Here is an 11,579-nt window from a genome sequence, read left to right on the forward strand (position 1 = left end):
TCAGGCATAATATATAGAGCAAAGAACACACTCTCAGAAACAAAAATTATCTGCCTGTGTTCTGGCAGCATAATGAGAAAGCATGGGTGACAGCCTTCTTATTTATGGAATGATTCCACCACTACATCCATCACAAGAAGGGTGAATAGAATAAGATATTGACAGAGACCACATTCACATGACTTTATTATTGTATTATATATTGTTATAATTGTTCTGTTTTATGTGTTATTGTTCACCTCTTATTGTACTTAAATTACAACTTAAACTTTAATATATATATATATATATATATATATATATATATATATACACACACACACACGAATAGGAAAGAAACAGTATATGTAAGGGTAAGGTTTGGAACTATCTGTGGTTTGTTGTAAGTTTCCACTGGGCTCTTAGAACACATCTTCCTCTGATAAGGGAGAACCATATGGGATTTTTCTTTCTCTTTTTAACAAAGACTCGCATAATAACTTTATGCCAGTTTTATTCTAAGTGGTGTATAAATATTAACTCATTTAATCATAACTAGAAGAAACAAGTGCTATTTTTATCCCCATTTCATGGATGGAAAACTGAAGCACAGAGAGGATTCTACCCCCCCAATTAGATCCAGGATTCAACTTCAGGTAGTCTAGGTTCAAAGTCCATGCAGTTAGCAGCCGGCTCTGTAGTTTATGCACCCCATGTTTACTCTTTTCAATACTGAGCCTGCTGTTGGCTGTGTTCCCCAAGTCCGGGAAAGATGTGTAGTAAAGTAGCCAGGCATTCTTAGTTTCCCAGTTGATTATGTCCTCTGAGTTAAAACAGTTCCTCACTGGGTCACACACCTCGTCCTGCCTCACTGGCTGCCTCTTCGTCTCCTGTATGGCTTCTCTTCTCTTCTCAACCTCTCTTCTGGCCTAAGACAAAGAGTCTGGGAGTCTTGCTTCTTCTCCCCCTTTCTCTCAGACCTTCCCTTATCTAAAAAACCTCCTAATGCTTTACCCTATTCTGTTTTTATTCATAGCATGTATTAAAATGACATTTATTTATTTCACCTATTAGTTATATGTTTCCTCCACCAGCATGTAAACTGCGATGGATTAAACTAGCTTAATTTGGGTTCTTTTCAGATGTTCTGTGTGTGTGTGTGTGTTTAACCCATTCTTGCTTTTTTAAAGTTGTTGTTTTTTTTAAAATATATTTTATTGACTTTGTACAGAGAGGAAGGGAGAGAGATAGAGAGTTAGAAACATCGATGAGAGAGAATCATCGATCAGCTGCCTCTTGCACACCCCCTACTGAGGATGTGCCCACAACCAAGGTACATGCCCTTGACCGGAATCGAACCCGGGACCCTTCAGTCCCCAAGCCGACCTCTATCCACTGAGCCAAACCGGTCTCGGCAACCTTTTTTAAGTTTTAATATTCATTTAATATTCATTTTATTTTAATTAATTGCTTTATTTTTTCTTATACTAATTTAGAAGTTTTACTCTCTGATTCTGTTGTTAACTTAGATAAATTAAAGCATTCGACCTTAATTAATCAGTGTCTGAAATCTAAAAAGATTTTCAAGAACTAAGAGCTAAAATTCTGTTGTCTCTTTGGGTTCATATGATCTCTTTCAAATATTGTCTCTTTCATCTTTGAAAAACATCCGATTGGACTGAAAACTAGCCATATAATTTGTTATAATGTAACCATTATACTCACTTGTCCCTAGTTCAGAGGTTAATAGTATGACCAACTTTGGACAGAGTGGCAGAACTGGTTTTTCTTCAGCACACTGACTGGTTTTTGTTTTGTTTTGTTTTTTTATCAGTAGGGCAGTGTAACTAGCAAACACTGTGAGTCTTTGTAAAGCATCCAGTATATTCCTATTGTTAAACATATTTAGCTATGAAACCCTTGGAAAATTCTGTTGTTCCAGCTCTCCCAGGAATCTTTTCAGGTCATCTTCAGCAGTATTCACTAACCTTCCAGCCCGAACTTTGGCATGTCCGGAGGAGGCACCCCAGATCTGATATTCAGAGGAGCTTAATTTGAAAAACTATGCCATTTGTAGGTTCTTGAACATAAAAGTCAAGTGAATAGAGTAATATTTGACAAAAGTGTGTGAAATAAGAATTTCTAAAATGACTCAGAGGCTAGAGAGACTAAAGAAAATAGAAATTTTCTATGGTGCTAATCCAACTTTGAGGTGATGAAGACTGTGTAAGTTTTAGTATCGCTGCTGTAACATATGATCATATCAAATCACCTTGGTAGCTGAAGAAATACAAATTTATCTTATAGTTCTTTGGGTAAAAACTCTGACATAGGTTTCACTGGGCTAAAATCAAGGTGTTGCCAAGACTTCAATTCTTTCTAGAGTCTAAGAGAAAACCCATTTCCTTGTTTTCTGCAGCTTCTGGAGGCTGACCACATTCTCTGCTTGTGACCTCTACCCTCCATCTTCAAAGAGAGCAACAGCAAGTTGAGTCTTTTCTTCTTATGCTGCCATCTCTCTGGTTCTCTGATCACAGTTAGGAAAGGTACTCTCCTTTGAGGACTCATATAATTAGGTTGGGTCCACCCAGATAGTTCAGGATCATCTCTCTCAAGGTCAGTAATCTTAATCACACCTGCAAGTCCCTTTGCTTTGTAAGGTAATATATTTGCAGGTTCCATGGATGTCTTGGGGTGGCATTACTGTGTCTAACATGAACTACTAGAGCAGATATTTTAAGCAATCAATAGCTGGGTTGATGGCCATTAAGTCAATTTGGTATGAAAAGGGGTGGAAAAGGTGGAAGAAGACACTGAAATCAAACATTAGTCATTTGGGTAATTTCACCCATTTCTTCCATTTTAAGACATGTGAAGATCTGTCTTGTCTGCTACTTTAAGAGGAAAATCCTGGAAGTCACGAAACAATGGATATCTTGGTGAAGCATGTAGATCTAGGGTTCAACAAGCTTTAATGAGCAGGCCTGGTCTGTTTATGTTTTTAGGGATGCGTCTCTTTTCTCACCTTCCCTGTGAGCTCTAGCGCCTCTCCTGCTGGCTCCCAGTTGTTGGTACCATCTGCCTTTTTCTCCTGCTCTTTTCTCATATTGGCCCCTACTCAATCAGGCCCACTTCCTGGATGGAGCAAATGGGACCAGGGAGCAGGGTTTGGAGAATGACTGTGAAAACCAAAGAAGTTGTTGGGGCTACACTGGAATCGGTATGTGAGTGGAGACCCACTGGATAGTAGAGTGAAATTAATGTGGTGGCAGTCATTCTGAGAAAATATGAACACAAGAATCTTTCAGTATCATCAAGGGAAGCACCAGGAGAAAGGATGCTTGAAGATACTACCTCAGACAGTTTTGATCTCTTTATTTCTCAATCTTCTTGGTTGCACCAGATTTTCTCCACAACATTGAATAACTGTTGTATGGTTTTACTGTTGGTAGCACACAATTTTTTCAAATTAAGGAAAATAAAAAAGGACAGGAACTAAAAGGTTATGCTTTTCATCTATGTCTGTGTAAACAAACCTAGTAATTACCATAACTCAACTTGCTGTCAAAAACTCTCCATATTTTAATGTGCACACTATTACTGTTGCTGCTAAATTTCTGCATATGTACTGGGAAGTGAATCCTGCATTAGGAAACAGAAAAAGTGATTAAAATAAAATTGGGCCACGTTCATGATTTTTATATTCATAAGATTCAAAATTTATGTGAGGAGATGCGTGATGCTAACTGAATTATCTTCCAGAGTAATAACAAAAAACGACAAAATGGAAACGGAAACTGGTAAAATGCGGGTATCCATGCAGAGAGATGTATTTGTTAAGGCTTGCTGTGGTTGATTGTGATAAATATTCTGCCTCTATCAAACACCCCTTACTTAGTAGGCTGCACAAAAGCAAATTCTCTTCAGTCTGAAGTAGATTTTATCCATTTTTCATGTAGCAGCATTTCTTCAGATTTTTACCCTTTTAACAAAATAGGTTTTTCACTGAACTTTGAAGATAGCATTATTAGTCCGGATAATGTTTTAATCACTGTCTTTCCTGACTTCCCTTAGGACAAAAGAGCAGTTACAAATGTTCAAAGAAAAGTCAGGAAGGTGAAAGGCCATTGTTTTGTGCCTGTAGGTGCTGGCTAAGTGGAATTGAGTGTTAAGGAACTAATGTAGAAAATTCGAGTCACTACATTTTCTTTTAATAAATTGGATAATTGGAACATCTTTACAACATATCTTTCTTTTTTCCTTCCAGACCCTCTCTGTCCCTGTCTACCCTCCTCTCTGCCAAGGAGGCTGACCTGTGTGGACCTCACCAATGATCGCTCTTGTCCTCTGGTTTGCATTTGGGTTTGACAGTAGAGAGCCACAGCAGGAGGTCAGAGGGAAAGGAGACGGAAAGGTCAGGGCCCCCTCTGCACGGCCATGACCCACTGCTGAAGACCACTGCTCTCATCACTGTGGCCTTTCTTCCAGGCTCTGGAAACTACTTTCTCCTCTTTCACTTTAGGCCTGGCCCTTCTCTAAGCTTCAGAGTAGGGCACTCTCTTTGGCTTCCCAAACTTTGTCCACCGCTTTATAAAGACCATCTTTAGTAAGCCTTCCTCCAGTTACCCGAATTGGACTATGCTGTTTCATATTACAACCCTTCCAGAAACACAATCTGATTCATTTGGTCCTGTATCTCAATTCTTCCCACATTCTGAGGCTACCATCATCTCTTACCAGGACTAATAAATGATCTCCCTGCTTCTACTGTTTATGGCTTAAAATCTCCTGAAGATTTCCCATAATAATTATAATAAAATCTAAATTCCCTACCATGGCCCAAGGCCCTATATGATCAGGCTCTTACCATTCCACTTCATCATCTTGATTCTAGAACACTCATCTCCTAGATTCTAGAACACGCCAAGGTCTCTTTTGCCTGAGGGCCTTTATTCACTCTGTCTACATTTCTCCCTGCTCTTCACTTGGTAGACACTGTCAAAGACAAAACCAAATAGGTAAGGAGATCGATTTTATTCAGGCTACTGCAATAGGAAAAGCACTCCAGATCTCATGATTAGAGTATATTTCAGTTTTCTATGGTTGCTGTAATGAATAATCACAAAATGAGTGATTTAAAGCTATAGAAAATTATTATGTCATAGTTCTGGAGTCTAAAAAACAAGTTGTAATGGGTTGCACTGCCTCTGGAGGGTCTATGGGAAATCTGTGTTTTTTGCTCTTTCCCACATCTAGTGCTGAATTCCTTGTCTTATGATCCTTTCCTCCGCCTTCAGGACCCATGGTATAGCATCTTCTCTCTGGCTCTGCTTCTCTCTGCTTCCATTCCATGGCTGCCTTCTCTCTGTAGTCAAGTCTCCTTCTGCATCCCCCTTACAAGGATACTTATATTTGGACTCCACTCAGATAATTCAGGATAATTACATCTCAAGCTTTTCAATCTCATTTCCAAAAGCCCCTTTTCCATATGCAGTAACATTCATAAATTCCAGGGATTAGGGCCTGGAAATCTTTTAGGGACCATTATTCAGTCTACTTCTGCGTACCTCAGCAGGGTGGATTTGCCTTAGATTTTTATAAGGAGGAGTAGGCAAGTTATAGGTGGGGTTATTTACAGTTGGGATTGTTTTTCAATTGAAAGAAGTTTCAGTGAAACAGGAAATGTTTGTTTCTATGTCTAGCTAGTTTCAGGGGAACAAATAATTCAATTATCTGTTAATAATTCATGAGGAAACAGATTCAGGCCAGAAGGGACCCGGCTGAGTTTGGTTTTGTCACAGGTAGACATGGAAGTCTTCTATGAGTCTTGTGGGAATCATGAGAAAGAGTGGACAGCAGGTCTTATGTAAGCCATGTGGGGAATGGTGATCATTGCAGTTAGCTGTTTTCTAGAACACAAAAGAGTGGGGAATTGGGGGAACAAAGAAAGGCTGGTGAGAATTCTTGACTATCACTTTTCCAAGAACATAGGGCTCAATTAAGGTGCATGAATGTCAGGATCTTCTTATCAAATATTTTTTCATAGATACCTTTCCTGAATACCCTAAGTACTTCCCTTTTCATTATTCTCTGTCATTGTTTCCTCTTTTATTTCCTTTACAGTCTTTTTCATAATCCACAATTATTTTGTGTACTTATTTGCTCATCAGTCTAGAGCATACACTTTTTAACAAAATCTATTTTTTTTTTTATTGATTTCAGAGAGGAAGGAGAGGTAGAGAGAGATAGAAACATCAATGATGAGAGAAAATCATTGATCAGCTGTCTCCTGCATGCCCCATACTGGGGATCCAGCCTCCTTCCCAGGCATGTGCCCTTGACTGGAATTGAATCCAGGACCCTTCAGACTGCAAGCTGACATTCTGTTCACTGAGCCAAACCATCTAGGGCTAGAGAATAAAGGTTTTGAGGACAGAAAACATAGTTGTCTAATATCTTGAGAGCTTAGAACAATATATCTTTATATCTTCAGAGGCTGGCACATTTTTATTGAATTGACAAAAGAGGAAATACCAGATGCTAAATAAACTCGTGAGAAACTGTCTAGTAATTAACTCGTTGGTAATGGAATAAATGGGAGTTAAAAAATAACAGTGAGATAAACACGAAAGAGTCAAAAGTCCCAGACAGGAGGACTCACATGTTCAGAGACACATAGCGGTGTGTGTGGAATGTGGGGCATGACTGGTGTGAGCTGAACTGGTGGGGTGAAGCACCACAGAGAGTCAGAGACCTGCCTCAAAGGAGGTTATCTTTATACCTCTTATTCCCCCAGTGTCTTGATTTATTTATACTTTTAACACATATTTGTTGAATGCATTCCATGTGCTAGACACTGGTCTAGACTTTGGGGACATAGCAGGGAAAAGACCAGACAAAAATAAGTCTGACAGTAAATAGAAGTTATTAAAATAGTGCCGAATGTTAAGGAGAAAGGCAAAGCGAAAGAGTGAGACGTGGAATGTAAGCTTGTGGTTTACAGAGAGTGGCCAAGGGAAGGCCTCAGTGAGAATATGTAATCTGCCAAGCGTGGTAATGGGAGAGCAGGAGGTGTTTAACCAAATTTGAAGGAAGTGACATCTGGGGGAAAGGCATTCCAGGCAGAGGGCACAGCAAGCACTGGGGTCCTGAGGCACAAACCTGTAAGAAGTCTGCTGTGGTCTAATCAGAGTGACGGGGGCAACACACAGTTGTAGGAAATGAGGTCACAGATGCGGAGGATGAAGGTTGCAGTTGTAGGGCCTTGCAAACTTTTTGAGTGAGATGGAAAGGCATTGGAAGATTTTAATAAGAGGAAGAACACACTCTATTTCATTTAAATAGATTTTACTTCATTTAAAAGAATGCTGAAATAAGACAGAAGGGGTCAAGGATGGGAGGTAGTGATCCAGGTGAGAAATGATGATCATAGCACAGATCAGGGGGTAGCAGTGGAGGTGGTGAAATGTGATTAGATTCTGGATATATTCTCAAGCCAATAGGATTTGCTGATGGATCAGATATGAGGTGAAGGAAAGGAGTCAAAGATGATTCCAAGATTTATGGCAAGGATGGGGTTGTCATTTACTGAGCTTTAGAAGAGCTGCTTTGGGGGGGAAAATGGAGAGCTCAGTTTTGGACATATAAAGTCCAAAGTCTACAGAAATATATATATATATATATATATATATATATATATATATATATATATATATATATATATTTTTTTTTTTTTTAATAGAATTCACCCTGGCTGATGTGGCTTAGTTGGTTGGACATCATCCCATGCACCAAAGCGTTGCAGGTTCTATTCCTGGTCAGGGTACCTGCATGGCTGGTTTCAAGTTCCTTCCCCAGTGAAGAGCATTGGGGAAGCAGGCGATCAATGCTTCCCTCTCAGATTCTTTCTTTCTCCCTCTCTCTTTGTCTCTTTCTAAAAAACAATAAAAAATAAATAAAATAGAATTCATATTACAAATATGCCTGAGAGCATTAGGAAATCATAGAACTGATGACCATATCAGCAATGTGCTGGTTGCATTAGCAACTGGAGTAATTTAACATTTTTCAAGATGTGATATTGCTTGCTTCTCTGAACTCACCTTCCTGAGAATATTTTTACCACTTTGTTGAAGAAGTACAAAAGGGAAATTAGAAAATGCAAGTACACAAATGATTTGGAATTAAAACTGAGAAGGCTGTATGTGAAATATCTCTGTTTCCTGATCTCTTGGTCATCTAAAAGCAGATGAACTGTATTTAGAAGCTCAAGTGAGCCTCCAACTTTGGAGAAAGAGCTGCTTTAGAACAGAGGCCTGTGCTCTGGCCCCACAGCTCTGCAGCTGCATCCACAGCTTGGTAGTTACTCATGTCTCTAAAATGTTGACTGCTTAGCTTTGGCCCCAACCACCTTCTGCTGAGAGATATTCCAGGCTGATAAAGAAATCATTTTTCTTGCTCCAGATGTCATTGCTTATCACCCTCTATGAAGCAATGACATTCATTACCTGGATCTTAACCTCAAACTTTGAGTTCTTTTGCATTCCTCATCTTGAACTACACAAGCTGAAAATACATTAGTTAAGTGTTATGCAAGAGTGCCATATAGGCTGCTTCATCGCAGTCCTTCCATGTAAATTAATTTTCTAGATAACTGAAGCTTGGCTATCCTGCGATGTCAACCAAATGAGGGAGACTTTCTGAGGAGGAACTGCATATATTCTTGCTTTCTTAACCAGAGCAATGGAACAAAATTGAACTTTTATGCCATTAGGCTGTCCTTTTACGAAGTAATTATGTCCTCAGGCTCTAGTGAAATATGTAGGGTCTGTGCCTCCTACACATATGACTGCAGACTAACATGTTTTTGAAGCTTGTATTTACTTTAAAAAAGTATTAGAATTTATCTGGTATTCTATTTCTTGTCTTAATTTTCGTAATTTATGTTTTCCTAGAAATGATACTTTTCATTGGAATTTAATAACTTATTAGTATAGTTTTAAAGAGCATTCTTCTCCAAAGTTGTACCCATAGTGCTCAATATAAATTTGTGTATATTTTATCCTTTGATATTTTTTCTTTTTAACAATAACAACAAACAGCACTTGAGTTTATCAGCTGTCCTGTTTTTGCCTTCTCCTAAAATTATGTCTAACACTTGATTAACTATTTAGCCAAAAAGTGCTCAGCCAGTTACTATGCTTAGCTATTAATACACAGGATATTATTTCCTTGCTACATCCGTCAGGAGTAGATTCTTTTAATAATCTTCATGTTACATATTGAGAAAGTGGACTCTTCAGGAGGCTTGGTAACCATCCCTCCACTAGTAAGTGAAGAAACTGAGATTCAACTTTTTTCTCTCTCACTCTAATGACTCAGTTTTTATTTATTTTCCTGCTTTTCTTTCTCAATTTCTTCTTCATGTTTTCCTTTAGTTACTTTGGCAGTTTCTAACTTCTTTAGTAGAATGTAAACTTTCATTTTTCTTATTTGTTACTAAATCTATTTATGCGTATAGATCTACCTCTGAGTACTGCTAGATCAGCATAAAATACATTTTATGTGGAATTCTCAATGTCTCTTTTGTTAGAGTTTACAATTTCATTTTTTTTCTTTTGACCTGCTTTATTTAGAGAATTGTCTTTTCCATGAGTAAAGTTTTTGATGTTACTGTTTATATACAAGGTGTACCAAAAAAATGTATACATACTTTTTTCTGATAGCTCACTTGATGTTTTTTTCTTTTCAGATTTAACCCATTGGAATGAATAATTATTCAAAATGTGTGTACATTTTGGGGGGGACACCCTATCTTTGTAAATAATGTTAGTTTTATTATAATATAAATGTGATATTTATATTTCTACATTTAATAATTTACTGAGTTATCTAACATATAATTTGTTTTTATAAACACTATAGACATTTAAACAGGTTGTATTCTCTATGGGCGAGCACTATTGTGCCTATTAAATCCATTTTGTTATGTAGCCTGATCTGTCCTACATTTGATCTGTCAAAGTTGGTGATATAGGTGAGCTGTTTCCTAAGAAAATTGACTTTCTGTGACTATATCCTTATATTTCAAACAATGCTTGCATTATTTATGTCAATAGCATGCTATTTAGTTACATAAAGCTCTATTATTTTATAGCTATATTGTATCTATATATGTATTATAAATGTGAACTGATACTCTCCTATCCTTCCTAATTCTTTTAGTCTGAAACTTTGAATAATATTGCCAACTCTATCCTTTTGTTTGACTATTTCTATATATTTTATTTATTCTTTTGTTTTTAGCTTTTTTGGTATATAATTTAGGATATGAAGCTGATAGTTTGATTTTATTTATTTGTATTACATTTGAAAGTCTTTAAGAAAGAAAAGCACATATTTTGTGCTTATTTCTTGTATGTGCAATCTTTTCTATTCTATTGTATCACCCTATTATATTGTATACTTTCTTTTTAATGATAACTTTTTATGACTTTTATTTTTTTTAAATTTATCTTTATTATTGAAAGTATTACACGTGTCCTCCTTTTTTCCCCTATTGACTCCTTCTACTCTGCTTGTGCCCCCTTCCAGGCCTTGACCTTCCTATTGTCTAGTTCCATGAGTTATGCATATCCTATATAATAAAAGCCTAAAATGCTAAGTGTCCCATTGTCCAGTTGTCCATTCAACCAATCAAAGCATAATACGCTAATGATATGCTAAGGCTGCTCAACTGCTCACTATGACATGCATTGACCACCAGAGGGCAGACAGTCAACTGTTTGACCTGTCTCTATGATGTACACTGTCTACCAGGGAGCAGACACTCCAACTGGTAGTTTAGCTGGCTCCTGGGGTCTGGCTGATTGGGACTGAATGAGACGAGTCTCGCTCTGGAGCCCTCCCACAGTTCCTCCTCAACTGGCTAATCTCCCATGTCCTTTCCTGGCCCCAGTTGTATACCAGTGGGGTCCCTCAGCCTGGCCTGTGCCCTCTCCCAATCCAGGACCCCTGAGGGAGATGTCCCACAGGCCAGGCTTAGGGACCCCACTGGTGCACGAATTTGTGCACTGGGCCTCTAGAATGCATATAAGTTCTTTGGTTAATCTCTTCCTGACCCCGCCTCCTTCCCTTTGAAATACATCCATCTGTTGCATGCTTCAATGTCTCTGATTCTATTTTGTTCATCCATTTATTTTGTTCATTGGCTTCCACATTTAAGTGAGATCATGAGATACTTGTCTTTGTCTGGCTTATTTCACTTAGCACAATACTTTCTAAATCCTTTTATGCTGTTTCAAATGGTAAGAAATCCTTCTTTCTTACAGCTGCATAGTATTTTGTTGTGTAATTGTCCCACAGCTTTTTTTATCCATTCATCTACTGATGTGCCCTTGGGCTGTTTCCAGATCTTAGCTATCTATCTATCTATCTATCTATCTATATAAACCTAAGGGAGTGGTTAACTGGCTGACTAGCCAGTAGCTATGATGCACAATGATCACCAGGGGCAGATGCTCAACACAGTAGCTGCCTAGCTATGGTGACTTGGCAGCTGCAGTTCTTGGGTGACACACTGGAACCAGAGAGAAGGGAGC

Source organism: Pipistrellus hanaki (assembly GCF_964339955.1).
Source record: "Pipistrellus hanaki genome assembly, chromosome: 1".
Lineage (NCBI taxonomy): Eukaryota > Metazoa > Chordata > Mammalia > Chiroptera > Vespertilionidae > Pipistrellus > Pipistrellus hanaki.